Below are 18,072 nucleotides of genomic sequence, written 5' to 3'. Positions count from 1 at the left end.
AAGAGGAAAAGGGGGCTGAGATGTCTGGACTGAGTGTGGAGGAAATCTCACAACAAAGCTTCAAGAACACCCCTTAGGATCCTTATGAGATCATATGAGATAGCTAAATGGGAGTTTAATGCTACCTACATCGTGTCTGCTAGCTCTTGCCCAGTGCAGTTGTTTAGGGTAATTTGGTTGCTCATTGCCCTGAAAGTGGGGCATTCAATTAACAGACAGTTGGAGATTAGTGAGGCATTTGTGATCTACTTTGCAGACAAAGTCTCATTACTCCTCCACAACTTTCCACTCACCTTGGAGTCAGCAAAAGAATTGGAGGCCTCTTGTCTGCCTTTGGCCAACATTTGATGGTTTTAGATGACTCTCACTGGCTGAAGTGGATAGGCTGCTGAAGTCAGTGAGGCAAACCACATGCCCACATGACCCCTGCCCTCCTTGGTTGCTCAAGATGATGATGAAGAAGAGTTGGTTCTTATATGCCGCTTTTCTCTACCCGAAGGAGTCTCAAAGCGGCTTACATTCGCCTTCCCTTTCCTCTCCCCACAACAGACACCCTGTGAGGTAGGTGAGGCTGAGAGGGCCCTGATATAACTGCTCAGTCAGAACAGTTTTATCAGTGCTGTGGTGAGCCCAGGGTCACTCAGCTGGCTGCGTGTGGGGGAGCACAGAATCAAACCCGGCTCGCCAGATTAGAAGTCCGCACTCCTAACAACTACACCAAACTGAGTGACAAGAAGATTGGGTCTACCCTCCAGGACATTGTAAATCTCTCCCTATCATTTCAGAAGGAAATGAAGGAAGTAGTGGTTCAGTCTTTACTGAAGAAACCATTGTTGGATCTGCAGGACATGGCCAGCTAACACCCCATTTCACAATTGCCGTTTCTGGGGAAGGTGGCTGAAAGGGATGCCGTGGACAAGCTCTAAGCATACCTAGACTAGCTTAGATGATGCTTCAGGCCTAGATCCTTACCAGTCTGGCTTTTGGACAGGCCATGGGGTTGAGACAGTTTAACTGTCCTCATGTTGTTAGATCTGTCGGCCACATTTAATGTGGTTGACCATGAGTTATTAGCCCACTGCCTCACTGGAACTGGGATACATGGGACAGCCCTTCAGTGGATGGACACAGAGGGTTGCAGTGGGGGAGGAGATGTTCCACCCCTTTCAGCTCCCTTGTGGGAGTCCCGAAGGGGGCAATTCTCTCCCCCACACTCTTTAACATCTATATGTGCCCTCTGGCCCAACTGGCTCAAAGCTTTGGGCTGGGTTGTTACCAATATGTGGATGACAACCAGCTCTATCTCCTGATGGCTGCCTGGACTTCCCACTGAAAATATTTGCCAGATGTTTGAAAGCTATAGCTGGATGGTGGAGCAGAGTCACCTGAAACTCAACCCCTCCAAGACAGAAGTCCTATGGGTGGGAAGGAAGGGACCAGATCAGGAAGCACACCTTCCCAGCCTGGCCAGGATATAACTCAAAAGATCTGAACTGAGGAATTTGTGACACTTCCTTACCAATGGGGGCACAGGTCATCAGAGTAGCCAGCACAGTGTTTTTCCCTATGCACCCTGCCTGTCCTCAGAGAACCTAGCCATGATTAATAATGTGATGGTCACTTCCAGGCTTGACCTAAAAGTCACTCTATGCGGGCCTTCCCTTATCCTTGACCCAGAAAATGCAGCCACTAGGATACTCACAGGGACATCTTGGGGGGCCCACATTCAGCCTGTGCTAAGGAAGCTGCACTGGTTGCCAGTTGCATCTCAGATAAGGTTTTAGATTTGATCCTCAAGGCCATATGCAGTCTGAGCCCCACATATCCAAAGGACCGCCTATCGCTTTGTCCCCCCAGTGGTCCCTTCGTTCTGCAGGTGCAAACCTGTTAGTGGTGCCTGGCCTAGGGGAGGTGTACCTGGTCTCAACCAGGGCCAAGGCCTTTATGGTCCTGGCCCTGACCTGGTGGAATGAGCTTCCAGAAGAACTGACGCCCTTGCAGGAGCTTTCTCAGTTTCATAGTGCCTGCAGAACGAAGCTCTTCCACCAGGTATTTGGTTGTGGCCAAAGCAATTATGATTTTCAGGCCCTCATCATAGTTGTAACATCAAGCTAGGTCCCCATTTATCTCCCCAAGGCACAGGATGTGGAGGGGGTCTGTCAAGTTTGGAAGGGGGGGCAGGAAGATTGGATTTACTGCCACTTTTCTTGCTTTTAAGTGTTGGGGTTTTTAATGTTTTATTATGAGTATATCTCTTACTTATAACCTGCCATGAGTCAGCCATTCCAGGAGTGGCGGGAAATAAATCAAATAAATAAATAAATAGCTGATCTCTTTATTCCAGAGTCATGGACAGAGGGGTAGCTGCAGGGTCCTGCCACTGCCAACTCTCTTGTGGGGTACTGCAGGGTGTAGTTCTATTCCCCATATTATTTAACATCTTTATGTCTAGCTGGTCTGGGGGTTTGGACTCGAGTGTCACCGTATGCTGATGACACCCAACTCTATACCCTAATAGATGGTTGACCAAACTCACCCCTTGACACCTTTGCCAGTTTCCTGGAAGCAGTGACAGATTGGCTCAGGCAGAGTCATCTGAAATGCAACCCCTCAAAGACAGGGGTCCAAGATAGGATGCGTGCTTGCCCATCCTAGATGGGGTGCAACTTATAGCTGCACAGTCTGCTAGGGATTTGGATGTGATCTTCAGTGCCTCCATCTCTGTGGAGGCTCAGGTCACCAAAGGTAGCACAGCTGGCACTTTACCACCTACTCCAAGCAAGGCTACTAATACCCTACTTGTCCCCAGAACACTTAGCCACAGTGATCCATATGATGGTCACCTCCAGGTTGGATTACTGCAACTCATTCTATGTGGGATTGCACTTTTCCCTGATCCAGAAACTGCAATGGGCTCAAAATGCAGCTTTCTCAGGTTCTCTCGAGAACCATGGAGAGCCCACATCAGGCCTGTCTTCATGCAGCTGCATTGGCTACTGATTGAATTCCAGATCAGGTAAATCCTTAAGGCCATATGCGGCCTGGACCCCATATACACGAGGGACCTCCTGACCAACTATCCCCTCCCAAAAAAGGGCATTGTGCTCAGCCAATATGAACAGGCTGGCAATCCCTGACCCTTGAGAAGTATGTTTGGCCTCAACCAGGGCCAGGATCTTTTTGGTCCTGGCACCCATCTGGGTGGAATGAACTCCTAAAAGAGCTTTGGCCCTTCAAGAGTTAATTCAATTTAGAATGGCCTGCAAGATGGAGCTCTTGTGCTAGGCATTTGGTTGAGGCCAGTAACTAATAAGTAAGAACATCTTGAATTAGCCCCCTCCTGCGATGGACTCCCTTCTCGAGGTAATCGCTGGTAAATGCTTGATACTGCTGTGCTAAAGAGTTTTTAAGAATATTTTATTACTTTTAATTGATTTTATTTAATATTAATGGCATTATTGTTGATTTTTATGTGACTATTATACTTTTTTGTTATCTGTCTTAAGGCAGCTTGCTGGGAGGGGCATGTTGCCTGCTCCTTCATGACCTCCAGCACCTTCACATCTTCCTCCTTCACTTCGGCATGAAGTCAGGAGAAGGGGATCCAGGGGCCATGGCTCTTTCCTCAGCCTCAGACAGGCAGAGCTTGGTTTGGGTGCTGGAGGAATGGGAGTGGCAGCATCTGGCCAGACCCAGCACTGAGCCCCCTTCACTCCGCTGCACCTTCCATCTTCCAAGCCCCCATCAGGAGAGCACATGGAGGTGCATCCAAAGCCCACTGGCTGCTATGCGCCTGGATGGGTGGCTTTTCCTGTGTCTCCCTAGTGGGGGAAGAGATGCAGAAGACAGAAAAAAGCCTGCCTGCCCAGCTACATAGGGGCCACTGTGAGTTTTGGGAGTTCCTCCATGTGCTCTCCCAACTGGAGGGGTGGGGGTGTAGACAGACAATGATGACAAAGTGAGGGGAGATGGGAAGGGAAGAAGGAGCAGTTAACTGCCACACACTCCTTCTCTGGTTGTGTGGCTTTTACACACTGTCCCCACCCTCCTTTTTTCCTATCTGCCTTCTTTCATCCCCCCTCCTTCTTTCCTCCTCTCTCTATCTTCATTTTCCTTGCTTCCTTCTTCCCTCCGTCCCCTCTTTTGTTTGCTTTCATTCTTTCTTCCCTTACTTCTCCCTCCTTCACTTGTTTTCTTCTCCCTCTCTCCCTCCCTCCCTCCCTCCCTCCCTCCCCCTTCCTTCCTTCCTTCCTTCCTTCCTTCCTTCCTTCCTTCCTTCCTTCCTTCCTTCCTTCCTTCCTTCCTTGCAACTGGTACCTGAATATCTCCAGGCCTTTACTTGGAGGTAAGCAACCCAGCTGACCATGATGTTCCTACGTGGATTTAAGTGAGAATCAGATCCTCACATCATTTTTAATGCAAAACTAAGTAAAGGTAAAGGTATCCCCTGTGCAAGCACTGAGTCATGTCTGACCCTTGGGGTGATGCCCTCTAGCGTTTTCATGGCAGACTCAATACGGGGTGGTTTGCCAGTGCCTTCCCCAGTCATTACCGTTTACCCCCCAGCAAGCTGGGTACTCATTTTACTGACCTTGGAAGGATGGAAGGCTGAGTCAACCTTGAGCCAGCTGCTGGGATCGAACTCCCAACCTCATGGGCAGACAGCTTCAGACAGCATTTCTGCTGCTTTACCACTCTGTGCCACAAAAGGCTCTGAATGCAAAACTAGAAGTACACAAAACATTCCTCATTTATATAATCTCCTTGAACTCTGTACTTTTCCTTTTTCAAGTCTTGGCTGATAGAAGGTAGAACTGTACACTCCCCACCACAGACACAGTAGTACAATTTCTTGTTATTATTTAGTTAATTAGAAAAAATGGTGGCAAAGTGTTCTGCCATCTTCAGATCCTTCCTTGTCTACATAGTATGCCCCTGTGGCCTATCATGCCCAATATTTTCTTCATATATTTGTGTCGGCTTGCCACATGGTTTTATTTATTATATTGCTTTATCGTCTGTTGTAATGAATTGTTTTCTAGACTCTGTTGTTCACCATCTGGAGACAGTGAGTCCAAGAAGGGTGGTATACAAATTAAACTAAAAATAAATAAACATACTTTATTTGGGTCACCTTTGTATTCCTTTCATGACTTTAAAAATATTTTAAGTTTACTTAAACATAGAATTACTTTGTAAAATATTGTAAAATAATATTTAGTTAATCACTTATAATACAAATAAATGATCAAAATTCAGCTACCATTTAGTTCAGTTTGTTCTGGCTCCCAAAAGTAGGTTTACCTACTCTGGCCTGGAAAATAACTCAAGATTTTAGTGGTAGTGGAATCTTGAGAAGGGAGGCAGCTCAGTGGAGATGCAATGCCACAGAGTCTAAAGCTGCCATTTTCTCCAAGGGAGCTGATCTCTGTTGTCTGGAGGTCTATTTTAACTCTGAGAGGCCCTTTAAGTTGCTACCAAGATACCTTTTCTGAATTGAAGAGAGCAATGTTTGCTAGCAACCACCTAGGAGTAATCAGGGAGTAGGGACTATGACATCTGTATCACACTGATGAGACTTCTGATAAACCTGGAAGTGGTATTGTGGGATGCTCAAGAATTTTACCAAAGCCCTATGGTAAATCATAGTTCTTTTTCAATTCCTGAAGCATGCATAATGTTACTTCCAATTTTTACAAGTATCCAGATTTCTACTCCTTTCTTACTTTTCTCCAGGCACCAGCAGGCAAAAAAAAAAAAAGGGGGGGGGTTCCCATGAAGTCTCCAGCTATAGTGGAAGATCTGGCAACCCAAAAAGTCCCCTTCTTCAGTATAAGAATTTTTAATTCTTCTGATGTATTTTAAGATTCTGTCAGGGTCACCATGAGATGTTGTGCATGTTCTTGCATCTCAGTATTACCAGGCATTCTCTCCTGCTATGATTCGGAAACAAAGACATGGGTGTGATTATACTGTTAGTCCTTCCCAATCATTCCAGCAACTGTACACCCTGCTCTCAGGCCTAAAATTGCTTTGTGGTAAGGCTAGATCCGTTTTTCTATTAGCTTTCTTTTTGTGTGAATTGATTACAAATTATAATGAATGCCTTAATTCTCTTTTATGATTCAGACTGAAGGATGGTGGGCTTTTGGTTTCTAAGAAAGAACAGTTCAAATGTACGAAGGGCTGGAATATTTGCAAATATGTAAAGGACAAAATAAGTTTTCATAAACATGCTAAAAAGTCTTTACAAAATATATAGTAAACTATGCTTTGTGATGATGTGTACCATGAGGAATTTTGTGTGTGTGGTTGTGTACACAATTTGTGTCAACAAAGATTTCAGACTTTTTCTACCAAGAAAGCAAGAGCTGTCGTTACAACTGGCAGTCATTTCAGAATATTTAAATTGTTAAGCAATAATCAAACAAAAGAGAGACAAAATGCTGTGCTTATTGTTTCTTCCCATATGGCTTGCTAGCTGCTAAAAAGGCTTAGGAATTTGAAAGGATGTGATTTTCTATATTCAGACCGAAGTGTGGAGTACAAAGGTCACTCCGGATTCAGCACTGTTTCAGGGTCAGAGGAAATAGTTCTGCAGTGTGTGGGTGTGGATGGGAGGGAGAAGAGTCTTTACATTACGCGCAAAAAAAAAAACCCACTTCAGTGTAATTATATTGTTTTACTTGATAATTAGCATCACTGTTGGCAGTACAATGAAGCAAGCAAACAAAAGCTGAGGAGGCAGGCAGCTTTGCACGCAGAAAGTAGTTTGAGTACATGTGTTGGTGCAGAATAAAGAGTTGCCTTATTTTAAATATTTGAATCTGTCTGTTGAATGTTAAGAAGAAAACCTTCCCCCATTCAAATCATCTTCTTTTAAGACCGCATGCTCTGACTCTGTGATCCCAAGATGTAGTATTTACTTCTTCACACCATAGTTCTTTCTTCTTTCAAGTCAGCAAAAATTCACTAACTTGATATATAATACTTATAAATCGGTTTAAACAACTGCAGAAGCCCATAAAACAGCCTTTAAAAACACCCATATTCTCCTGAGGTGTGGTAAAAATGTCCTTATTGCTTATCAGGTGCAAACAAACAACTGTACAGCTACCCTAAAGTGAGGCAAGTTGATTCAGAATCCTACTTATGTCTACTCAGTAGGGCATATTTCTGCAAAAGTCTTCTTATGATTGCAAAGCCACTCATCCATATGGGCTTTCCTGTCTTTGAGAAGCTGGGACCGTTTCTTCACTGGGAACTTAACTGCCCTGGCTCCTGTATGGGAGCAGTGATCTGGGGCAGACCAGGTGCACCAGGACAAATGTTCCTCTGTGCAGGAGCAGAAAAAGTGTTGATCTAGACCCATTATGCACGGGGGTTTTAGCGCACATTTGGGGTGGAATGGCGGCGGCTAAAATCACCGATAACGCATGGAGGCGGCTGCAACCGGCCGCAGCTTCGGTGCATGCCGCCGAAAAAGCCGCGTCAGTGAAACGTGGAAGAAAGCGCAGCTTCCAGGTGACCGGGGCGCAACCAGAAGCGGCGCCCGGATCGCCGCGTGCATAATCAGTTACTCTGGGTTTTGCCGCCGTCGCGCCCCGCCCCGTACATAACCGGTATGCGTCGCGTCTTCCCCCTCCGCGTTTTCCATGTGACCCGAAATCGCCGTTTCGGCGGCCGTGCATAATCGCTGCAACAGAGTGTATTCCTCACATGCTGCCTTTTTATTTGGCAGTATATATATATCTTCCCTTCCAAGTCTAATAACAACGAATGTGTGGGTTAATTTGTGTTAGGGAAACAATGTGGGGGTGTGAGTCCACGTCTGTGCCTCAGTCACTTTTCTTCTTGTGTTCTGTGCTTCTTTACGAGCACTCTGTCCTTGAACTGTGATCCTAAGAACATTCTCCTAAAAGTAAACCCTGTTGAATACAGTGAGACTTCTTTCTGAATAGACCTACTTAGGCTTGCTTCCTCAGGCATGCCAGCATGGTGTAGTAGTTAAGAGCAGTGGACTTTAATCCAGAGAGGCAGGTTGGTTCCTCAGTCAGCCAGCTAGGCGATTTTGGACTAATTACAATTCCCTTAGTCAACCTGTGGCCCTCCAGATGTTCATGAACTACAATTCCCATGAACCCCTGCCAGCATTTGCCAGCATTTGCTGGCAGGGGCTCATGGGAATTGTAGTTCAGGACCACAGGTTGACTACCCCTGCCTTAGAGCTGTTTTTGCAGAGCAGCTTTCTTAGTAGTCTCTCAGCCCCAGCTACCTCACAGGTGTCTGTTGTGGGGAGAGGAACAGAAGGGTGTTTGGAAGTCACTTTGAAAGGTCTTTGGATAATGAAAAACAGGGTATAAAACAGCTCTTCTGCTTGTAGCAGAATTTGGGGCATCTAACTAATTTGTGGTAGTCAAATAATTAAAAAAAAAATAATTGCAGATAGCCTTTTGACTTTCTTGATGATGATATTGTTACTGAGATGGATAACACAAAATCACTCTATGTATTTAACAGTTGGTGAAATTGGAATCTTTCTGCCTTGCTTTGGTGAGGCAGAAATGCAGCCACAGCTTGCTTTGTTTTTTTGTGTTTTACCTATACATTGAACTTAGGACTCCAGAACCTTTGCCCCGGAGCTGGACTTTTTAATGAATCTGTAATAACTTTTTATTTAAAATTATGCCATCTTTTTCCTCCTCTATTTTCACTGAATGTCCTTCTAATACATATTAAAGGTTTAGGTCAATTGAAGCATTTAACATTTTACTCTTGCTTTGTTCCCTAATGATTCCCACCTCCTCGATTCCCATTTTTACTTCAAGAATAGTACAAATCTTTCCCTGCACCCATATATCAGTCTTTTTGTTTCTGCATTTTGATTCTCAATTTCTCATTCTGTCTTTCTCTTCAATAAATCATGCCTCCCTTTGCCCTCCAGACCACCAGACCACTGCTCACCCTTTGTGTTAGTTTCAGTCCATCAATCTTTTACTTCTTTGCTGCTCTCACAATGGTTTCACCCTTTCCTGTCCTCTTCAACCCACTCCTTTCTGCGGATACCATGATTGCTACTTACAGTTCTGTCCTTTGCTGAAACCTTTCATTTCTCTCCCATCTCGTCTGTCTCCTGAATCCTGCCTCCTAGAGATCACCACTTAATTTTAACTTCATACTTTTGGGTGGATACACCCACACTCAACCGGTAGATCTTATCTTTTTTTTCCAAAAATAGTTTTCAGGCTAACTGGTCAGAATTGTTCAGTATACTTCCAGTTTACATGTATTTTTATTTATTTTCCTAACACAACCATTAACATCCTAACTTCCTTTACATTTATGCCCAGGTTCTCCTCATGTTATACAGATTTATATTATACAATTACTGCCATTCTTTTGCATTTCTGTATCTGTTTGATTATCACTTTTAAAAATGCACCCCACAACAAATTTATCTTCTCATTGTCATTAAAATCTTCTTCAGTGTTTATTGCTTCAGTGCTTATTGACCAAAATAAACCTTGAGATGTGGCATGTTATGATTGCTAGATATCCTGAATCTCTTGAGGCGGAATGTGAAACTAAAGGATGGTGCCTCATAGGTCAGGGAGCAGCAGAGTCTGATGAAGTGGAATATCTCTAAAAGTATAATTCTTGAGCCATGCAATCTGTGTCTCAGCTCCACCTCAGCCATAAACCCCTATAACTGGCCTTAGGTAACCTAGTATCAGTTCAGCTCTCAGTCCCCAATTGCAATACATATTAGAGAAATATTACTAATTTACTTTATAGGGTCATTATAAGTATACTTCACAAATTCAGTATAAATGCTAATTGTTATGATGGCAGTAGTTTTGATAAGTAACCAATAAATTTGCTGCTATGATAATTTTTTCATGTACATTTGCTTAGATTCTAAAGAACATGAGATGGTAAACATGTGGAGCTATCTTACAGACTTTAGATCCATTTTTATTTAGACTGGTGGCATTCTAACTTTTGAAGAAACTGTTCCACTTGAATTTATCCACCAAAGAGTTCTTAGGTGCTTTGACAAAGATATGTTTTGGAGATCCTGGAGAATATTCCAGAGGGTACCAGCCAGCATTCTTGAGTCTCACCATAAGCCTCTTTGGCCAAAGAGTTCCCGTACCCTCACCTTAGCCAAAACAGCTGGAAAGTATTGATACTGATGGTCAAATAGTCTGTTTCATTGAAGGTTATATCCATCATTGATTATCTCATTACTTATCTGACAAGATTCTAAGGAACTCTAAGGTACCCGGAATGCAGTTTAAATGTTTTTGTTAGACCGTTTATGCACTGAGAACTTCACTGCCCCATCTCCCGTGCAGGAGCACAGATCGGGGGCGGATGAGATGCACCAGGCCAAATGCTCCCCCATGTGGGTACAGGAAGAGGTGTCGCAACCTGCCACGACTAAAACTCCAGCCTGCAACCTGGCATGAAACCTCCAGTGCATAAACGGTCATAGACTTGCAGGTTTATCTTTGTAGAGCTAAGTCAATGGATGCAGCTTGGCACTATGCAAATGAAAACTGTGGTTGCATGCTTCCTTCCTTTCCCTATTCTCATGCTCATAGTTAACTAGCTACTTCCAGTTTCATACAAATCAGTTTGCCATTTTATCTGAATTTGTCAGACACTGATTTACTGCTGCCCTCCAAACTAGGATGGCAAACCATGAATAAATTGTAGTGTAAAAATCTGGTTTGCATATGAATCTAAAACGGCCCCAGAGAGCAAAATCTGCAATGCTATGGTTCTATTCCTGGCATGATAATTATATTATTACCAATGATAAATTATCAGCAGTGATTAGAAGCATTGGTCATATACAAATTTTCTAACAAACTTAGAGTACCTATGGTATAACATGTTTTCTGCTCCTACAATTGAAATGCTCTGTCCTGAATGGCCCTGGCTAACCCTATCTCAGAAGCGAAGCAGGATTGGCCTATTTAGTATTTGGATTGGAAACCACCAAGGGAGTCCAGAGTCACCATACAGAGGCAGGCAGTGGCAAAGCATCTCTGAAAACCCTACAGGGTCAGCATAAGTCGGCTGTGACTTGACAGCACTTTCCACCACCAAAGCTGAAATTATCATCATTGTTAATAAGTGTGAAAATCCATGGTTGTGTAACAGATCTTAATGGAAATGAACCATGCTAGTGCTATAAATGCTTATGAGGCCAAAGAGAAGTAAGCTTGCAGAAACTGCTGTTGACTATGGAATTTTTTTAAAAAATTACAAAACCAATGTCTGTTTAGTGGGGATCCATAGAATTGTTCACTTTGCAAAGGTCCAGTGATTAGAAATCAAATTTTTTGAAAGACTGTTGATATAAATCATGAATCTGGTATTTTGCTATAACCAGTGGTATTGTTTAGCAGAAATGAGCTAGTATAAGGGATAATGCAGTGCAGAAAAGTAACCTTTATTATGGCTCCTGTGTTCTGAAAAGTTGGACACAATTAGGCAGCAGGCATCATTTATGACATAGATGCATACACATACAAATGACCGGTGAGTTATGTTTGAATGATTCCCATTTGCCTGATTGACATATTACATATTTTTTTCATCAAACATTTCAGTGGGTCCTATCGTATATCTTAGATTAGTTGCCTAATAGGAGGTCCTGAATGAGAGAAGGAGGGAAATATCCCCTCTGCCAATTATTTCTAAAGGTCATAGAGCTAATTACTAGCTGGGAGGTTAATTAGATTCTAAAAGCCTTTTTTCATATTAATTAGGGCTTTTATTCATTGTAAATAAGCCTCTCTCACTGTTTCATGTTGCAAGCCTTCCTTGGTTTACTCTAAGTGGTTTTGAATATGACAAAGCTATGAGAGGACACATATGGGGAGTGCAAGAGCTTTGCCCTGTTTCCACACTTCTCAATCATACCTTCAAGAATCCAGGCCTGATTGAAATTTGCTGCTGATATGACCGAAGAATATATCTACACACCACTAAACACTCACAGTGTCCCTTTTAAACAGGACCACTGCTTGTGCAAAACTATCACGTGGGCCGTGTCAGCATGCTAGTACAACATATGGATCTGGGGTACTGCAAGGGGTGGTGGCGTGGTTCGGTTTTCCTTGACCATCAGTGTCATGTTGAAATCAGCCTGATGATGATGATGACGATGTCATCTGTTCAGTCGTGTCCGACCCTCGGCGATTCTATAGGAGTCTTTGCCATGCGCCCCTGTCTCTGACAGTGTCTTTTAGCTGGTTCATGGTCATCCCTGTGTCAGCTTTGATCGTGTCAAGCCAGCGGATCCTTTGGTGACCACATTTCCTTTTGCCGCTGACCATGTCGAGCATTAATAATTTTACTAGCAAGTTTGATCACATGATGTGTGAGCTTTAGCCGTAATATCTTCCCTTCTAATGACAGCCTTATACAAGGACCTTTTCAGATATGATGTAGAAGAGCAGCAATACCCTTGAGCTTCCTATCAATCTCCGACAGACAGCCTGTATAGAAAGCATATTCAGTTTATTCTGGATTACAATTCTGTTTTGAGTGTGCTAATTACCTGTACAGCAAGATTTAGCCACTTTTTTTCAGAAATTGTATTTGCTTTAAAAATGGGGAAAACTGGTAAAAATGGGGAAAAGCTGGTTAGAGAATTGCTTTGGAGAGAATATATGTAAGGTGCTACATACTTTTAGAGCTGCCAGCCTCCAGCCTTCTGAGAATCCCCCAGAATTATAGCTTACCTCCATACTACAGATGTCAGTTTCCCCAGAGTACATGGATGCTTTGGACCAGGGCATTCGCTGGCCGGGGCTCATGGGAATTGTAGTCTGTGGACATCTGGAGGGCCGCAGTTTGACTACCCCTGCTTTGGACAGTGGGCCCTATGACATTGTACTTCACTGCCCTCCCTGAGCTCCATTCCTAAATCTTGAGGAGTTTCCCAACTTGGACCTAAGAACCCTACCCCTACCCTCTGCCAGTAACCAGGAAAGACCTGGCAACTGTCTGTTCTGTAGAATCTTGTTTTCTGAATAAAATACCTCCAAACCATTATGCTAGTAAATGTTTGTTGGTTAAGAAGACATGACAAAAAACTACAGGAAGGTAACTGGTACAGTTGACTGTATTTTGGCAGAAGAGACTGAAAACAAGTTCTCTATTGTCCAGAAGCTAGGGCCTGGAGGGAAAAAAGTCACGTTTAAGCTTACAATATTCGTTCCTTGATGTTATTTACCCCTATGTCATGAAAGGCTTCAACTGCCCATTTTGAAACATCAAGACTCGTAAGGGAATAGGACATCTTCCTCCAGGCCTGTTGACAACCCTACCCAGTGATCCTTTTAATTTTCCTGGCTTTTCCTTTCTTGAATGTGTAAGTGGCTGGATGTTGTTTTCCCCCTGGAAAAAAGTGCTCTGAGAACAAAAGAGAAAAAATGATTGAAAATCCATTTCTTCTAGCATAAGCTTGAATCACTATTACAAACTGTTTGTTCTTTTTTGCAGAGAGCCCTTTTTCTGGCTTAGAAACTGGAAAAATCTCACATGTCTGTGTAACATTCCTGTAACCTAATGGCTCTACTGTTTTGTTCTGTTATTCCCCCCCCCCAAAAAAAATCTAGTCATTTGGATAATGTTCTTTGTTTTTTGTAGTCACTGTTGCACATAGTAACAGCTTGTTGTGTTTGGGTCTATTTGCCAGAGGCTAGGTTTATTTTTAAATCCTTGAACTTTTGAATTTTCTTTTATTTTTGCCAAGATTGGAAGCAGCTGAAATGCCTAGAGTTACAGGTTGAAAAGCTTGTTTTACAATATGAGAAAGGAAGCTTCATCCTCCCTCCCCCTTTTGTGCTTGAAAAAAAAATTCCTAACAAATGTCTCTAACTGGTAGCTGCCTAAAAATAGAAAACCACCTAACTAAAAATAGCTTGGCTCTCAGTCTTGCCAAGGAAAATGGAGAGGAATGGGCGTGGACTGGAAGGCTGAGTAATCCAGCTCTATTCATTCAGAGATCCCTTTGAGAATGCAGGCGATGATAAAGTGCCTTCCAAAAAAAAAGAGAGAGAGAGAGAAAAACACAACCCACAGGCCTCACTTGCTCTCTTCAGACTCCTAGGTGCCAATAAACATTTTAGCCCAGGGATATATTTTTCCCCCTCATCGTCGTAAACATTTTATGAAAGACAGGGCTTTGTTTCACAGAAGCTAGCTTGCTGTCAAAAATAGCTGGCTTTTCCTAAAGCCTTCCTTTGGCTCCCTCCAGCCGTTCTCCTGCGTTCCACAAATATATTTTTCAGATCCATGCTGACAGTGTAGCCTATGAAGATATAACTTAACATTTTATATACTTCACAACTTGCTAACTGTTGAGTCGTTGCAGCTCTGCCCTCAGCTTGTGCTTAAGTAAGAAGAAATAAAAACACTAGTGGTTTTCTAATTTCCAGGTACATTTTCAGTTCTGTTTCATGGTTTTCAGTTGTAAAATCAAAGCACTAAAGCTGAGAAAATCTGCTCATGGGGTAGTATGCAGTGAGGAACAACTAGATTCCCCCCCCCCCATGCAATATCTGTGATAATCTACTTTATTATTTTAATCTGAGTAATGTATCTTTAAGATTCATTATACATTCCAGGAGTTTAACATTGCTTTAGATCCATTGCCTTATTGACACATTATTCCTTACCTGGTCACATTCGACAGGTTAAATATCGGCCTAAAATTTGACAGGCCTAAAATATAGGCCTGGAAGAGGGTTCTCAGTTTAGAAGCAAGTTGCTTAATTTTTCTTGTTTGGTTGGAATTGGGGTTTGGAGCATAGGCTGAGGAGGAAGACTAGGTTTGCCAACTCTGGGTGGGGAAATTCCTGGAGATTTTGGGGGTTGAGCCTGGGGAGGGTGGAATATAATACTATAGAGTCGTCTCTCAAAAGTAGCCATTTTCCCTGAAGGAACTGATATATGTTATCTGGAGATCAGTTGTAATTCTAGAAATGGCCCCACTGCAGTTTGGCAACTCAAGGACTCATATTTGAACTATGGACAAACCTTGCATACACAGGAGTTAAAGTTACAGTGTGATTTCAAAGAATTTAAGTGTTGCTTCTCCAATCTTTTTTTTTTTTAAATAAAAGCATCTTGCCAAATATAACAAGTGGATATGTAGGAAGTTCAGGAGGTTATTTGGGCCTGTGTATTGTTATGTTCAATTCCTGTAATGCTGTTGGTGATAAGGCATTGGAGACAAAGGACAGTAATGGATGAGAAGGGACTGAAATCACTCTAGAAGAATCAGAGTCCTTGTGTTCGTTAACTCTTTTGGTCTACATCCTTCTTGTAAGGAATTTTGTCTTATTTGCATGTTGCACCCTCCAAACTGCTTTTTGTGATGGAGGCAGACCACAAGTGATCCCTTTATGCAGTACACAGGGTGTAATTGTGTCTGTGTGGTGTATTAGTAATTACCGAGACTGAATTCCCATATTGTATCTTTACTGCTTGCATGGAAAAAAATAGGACACACGACCCTGTGCAGCTATTTCCAACCTAGATAGTTTGCTACATACAGCTGCGTTATATAGACATATTAACGGACTCATTTTTATCACTGACACAGTCTTGCTATGTACAGCAGATAAAAAAACTTGGTTATGGACATAAATGTTCTTCACAGGAATATGCATTAGAAGCTTAGAAGCACTGCATCTACTAGTTCAAAAGTGTGTGTGTGTTTCTCTCTTAAAACCTTTTCCCCCCAGCATGGTTATTCCCAATCTCCCTTCCAGATTTGTAACAACTATGACTGTAGTTCCATCAGTCATAGTAAAACTGGAGTTAACAGATCTTCAGATCATAGTTTCAGATGTGGTTGCCATCACTTATGGTTGGGGAAAATAGTGGTTCAAGTGGAACATGAACCTTAGTTATCCTCTCTATGAAAGGGGGAAATGCCTACCTCTCGTGTGGAAATAGATGCAGAGCCCCTTAGAAGTCTCCATATTAGGGACGGGCATGAACCAGCTGAAATACTAAAGTCCATTATGAATTTTGGCCAGTTCATGTTTCATGGAGCAATTTTCATGAACTGAAGAACTGCCATGAATATAATGAACTGTGAAATAGTTTGTGAAGAGCGGAAAGCTCGCAAAACAGCTGGAAGCTCCCCATCGCTCAGCTATTTGATTTAAATGTGAGTGCTGCCTCACAAAGGCCCTTTAAATAGCTGAGCCATGGGAGAGTTTGCTCTGCATGCCTCACTTGTTTAAAGGGACTTTCATGGGTTCAGCTCTGAGAAGAAAGCCTAGAGGAGCAAAAAGTAGTGGTTTAAATCCCTTGTTTTCTGCTACCCACCAATAGCAGTGAGGAGCATAAAGCAGGAATTAGGAATTCATATGAACTGGATCGGCTCACAAAGCAACTTCCCAGTATATATTTGTTCATGTTTCAGTTTGTGTTTAAACCATGTGCCATACCACAAAAATGTGGTTTGCATCTATCCCTACTTCAGATCACTAAACCCTATTTTGACAACAAACAGTTGGCATCTGGCTAATATACTAAATTCCCTTAATCCAATGAGGAACAGACATGATTGAATAGCAATATTGGAGGATAGCAAACCTTGCTTAGTGCATAATGCTGTATTTATGGTCAAGTAAAGATATTCACATGGAAAAAGTGATGCTATTACTATGAGCCACCATCTGGAAACCTCTTTGATATGCACTTGAGAGTTTCAGCATGCTCGTCAAGAACTTATGCTCAATGTTAATTCTGTGTTCTGGCCTGGTTTTTAATGCAGGGTTTTAATTCTAAAGTCACATTTTTTTTATGATGTCTTATTTTGTATTTTTCATTAGGCAGATTCCCTGGAAAGGCAGCAAAAAATCTCTTGCACTCATTATATCTTGGAATATTGCTGGTTTTCTCAAAGCAAGAGTTAAATGTTTAAGTACAGCCCGAGAGCAAGTAACTGACCTTATATGGTTAAACAGAGGAGATAATTCTCCCAGGAACCTCCACATCTTGAGCAATAACAGGAATAACTTGTCAGATATTTCCTCTGGGAATACAAATGCAGGTGGTGCCAGGCCTTGACATGGGCAGGATCAATATTAAGTTGGTGAGGGCAGGAGTATTTTGACTGGTTTATATATGGTAACCAGAGACATATTATAGACATACATCCTACCTATATCATAATTAGGGCCCAAGCCTATTGCATTCAGGAATGCAGCAGGTGCTAGATTGGGGTGGGGGTGGGGTGGAAGAACTCCGTGGATGGCCTCCCCCTCCCCCCCAGGACTTGGAAAGGCTGCAGGCTGGATGCCCCCGGGAAGGGAACCCACCTGGCAGGGGCAGCTCTCACATAGCAGCGATCTGTAGACTTTGAGCCTCAGAGGGAAATGGAAGGAGGAGGGGATGGTCAGGGGTGGGAGACAGAAGGTGATTGGCTGGCTGTTGGACAGACAGGCAAGCCGGTTGGAGGAAGAGGCACTCAGGGGCAGGACAATGACCCTAAGTGGGTGTTAAGCACTGAGTGACACTCAAGCCATGAGACACGCTCCTCCTCCAAGGCCTTACCAGAAATATATTATGTGTAACAAATAGATTCAGTCCCGATGTTGTTTTCAGTCTTTCGCTAACATATAGAGCAGGAGAACAGCACTGTGTGTAAAAAGAGGACCACATATTTTAGTTGTGAGTTCCTGCATTGTGCAGGAGTTTGGAGGTCCCTTCCAACTCTATGATTCTATGATAATTCTATATTGTTCTTAGGGCAAATAGATCTTAGACTCTAGGAGCCTTTTCAAAGTTGGGTTCATGATGTAGGAAAAGGCAAATTGTTGTGTGCTTCAAAAGAGCCAGGCAGCTGGATCTATTGCAGAGCAAAAGGGAAAGAAAGCATCAGCTATGTGTGTGTAATTTTTTCCCACATGAGTGCTTAGAATATGTCCAACAATCCAAAGTTCCTGAAACATCAGTAGATTCAGTCCACATACTTGCAAATCTGCTGTATAACACTTAGGTCTAGCAATGTGTTGGGGGGGGGGAGGC

The 18,072-nt window shown here is 42.8% G+C and overlaps 1 protein-coding gene across 17 annotated transcripts in view; it reads left to right on the top strand.

The window, feature by feature from the left end:
• The window catches only part of MEF2C (myocyte enhancer factor 2C), a 201,243-nt gene that overhangs the window by 95,557 nt on the left and 87,614 nt on the right, over positions 1-18,072 (top strand). The window lies entirely within an intron of this gene.

This window comes from Paroedura picta, chromosome 7 (assembly GCF_049243985.1).
Source record: "Paroedura picta isolate Pp20150507F chromosome 7, Ppicta_v3.0, whole genome shotgun sequence".
NCBI classification, from domain to species: Eukaryota; Metazoa; Chordata; class Lepidosauria; order Squamata; family Gekkonidae; genus Paroedura; species Paroedura picta.
This window is presented reverse-complemented; position numbering and strand designations above follow the sequence as displayed.